We start from the raw sequence: 2099 nt of genomic DNA, 5'->3' as shown, positions 1-2099 counted from the left end.
GGGAATATAATTCGGCTCTAGTTAACAAATAATAATAAAGGTTTTTGCCCTAGGCACCTATTTATATGATCGTTGCTTTTGAATTCTTACGGAGATACCCGTGCCCAGTTTTCTTGTTCCATTCATCCAAGTCTCATGTCTATTACAATGCCAATATATTTTTGCCATTGTTACTCTTACCCTTACCGTTTCTCTTAACTAGTTAACGAGTAATACCTTGGATTATTGCACTAGAAACTGTGACTAAAGGATATGGCTCTAGACACTGCAACCTAAAAACCTGTTTAAAGTTATCCTGCCTTAGTATCAACGAATGTACATTTTTGAAAGTGCAAATACATGCTCGCGGTTAACACTAGCACCAATAGCTATGCGTAGATATATAATTATACTTTTTCCCTAACAACTTGACGATAATTGCTGGTACAGAAATTTCTAGCCCTGTGTGTAGTTAAATAGGTATCAGTAGGTGCATAGGAATCGTACCCTAGGTACCTGGTAAAGAGGTAACTTTCCCTCGATGATGTAAGTACCCCCGAAATATTTTATAATGTGCGTGAAACATGACCCCCTGCCATACACCCAAAGGTGGCCTTCAGGGTACCATGTAAATGTAGATGTAGATAAGTGTATTTGTTAATTAACTAAAACAGTACATTCAAATCTATTTATGAACTAATATTTCTGCATGCGTGTTTGGAACCATAACACTGCTTCCGCCACAACTCCGAATGTCGGTTTGCTGGGTGGAGTAGCTGCTGACAGCTTAGGTCTCTCGCACCATTAGTGATGGGTAGGTAGGTAGGCGTATAGGTAGATTGCCAATGGAATCGGGGAAGAGTGGAGAGAAACGCGGCGCCGGAATTAACATTTCCATTGACGACACCAGCGCCAAGGGGTCACACGGTTCGTGATCTCTTCCGACGGGCGGAGTAATGCACTTTCGCAATGCTCTCCACTTATCGGACCAAAGTTCGGTTCGTGATACCTCTGAATAATTAAGCCATAATTGGGATTTGGACCCGGGTTCTCGGGGTGAAAATCCAGTGCACTAGCCAACGCAGCAAACTCGATCCTCTTAAAACGACTACTAAGTTATGAATCTTATCCAATGCTCTGATACTTGGGATTTAATGCTGACCTAGGCATTACTGTTGCCTAATCAACGATTCCCAGCATTCTTGCCTTGGATACCAATCCCTGAACACAACCAACCCTTACGTTATCGCTGTGGGCCATCTCGTGTGCCGTAACCCGTTCGCTTGTTTTCCCTAACTGCGTGTGCGTGGGAGGGATGGGGGCGCGGCGTTCCATGAAAACGTGCTCTTTAATCATCAAACTAATTCGTTTGTTATCCCCCCAGATGCAGTTGGATGCAAGTAGGCCGCCCCTGCGACCTTCCCTCTCCCACCCCCGCCCATCCTCCCTTTCCAGCGCCACCCTAGACATTGGGTTCCCAACCCCCTCTCCTCCCTCTCCCCCCAAACCCGTCGCCTTCCCTCAATACCCCCACTCTCCACCTCTCGCACTCATTCCTACGCGGTTGGAACCCGGGAGGGAATTCCTCGTGGAGGTGAAACTTTCACCCCATCCTCTCCCCCAGAGACCGTCGTCTTGAAGGGCGGCAGAGACCATTGGGCGAAGTATTATCATCTCCCTTTGATATTCTCCCGTAGGAGACGGTAAGGGAGATTTCGCCCTAAACCTACTCCCGCTCCCTTTCAATTAGTTCATTCTCTCGAGAGGAAATACCCTTGTGCATACGTTGCATATCCTCAAAAGGGGAGATGTAGGGTGGGAAGGGTTGCATTGAGCAGGCTTCGTTAGTTACCCAGCAGTGTCTTTGTCCAAGGGAATTCGAAGGACAGGAAAAGAGATAAAAAACGACCAAAAATAAAAATAGTGGCAGGGAAGATTTGCATGTACTAGTTTCATTCACTCTTTTTTATGGCTATGATTTCTGCCTGTTACATCTACATCTACTTAATACCCCGTAAGCCACCGCAAGGGCGTGTGGCGGGGATTGCTAGGGCACCATCCGTAATTTAAAAAAAACCGCAAGTAAAAGACACAAATTTATACAGTCCGCAGACAAAACG

The sequence above is a fragment of the Hetaerina americana genome, unplaced genomic scaffold (genome assembly GCF_022747635.1).
Source record: "Hetaerina americana unplaced genomic scaffold, ioHetAmer1.1.p SCAF_69, whole genome shotgun sequence".
In the NCBI taxonomy this organism is placed as follows: domain Eukaryota; kingdom Metazoa; phylum Arthropoda; class Insecta; order Odonata; family Calopterygidae; genus Hetaerina; species Hetaerina americana.
The sequence above is the reverse complement of the archived record's forward strand: the minus strand, read 5'-3'. Positions refer to the sequence as shown.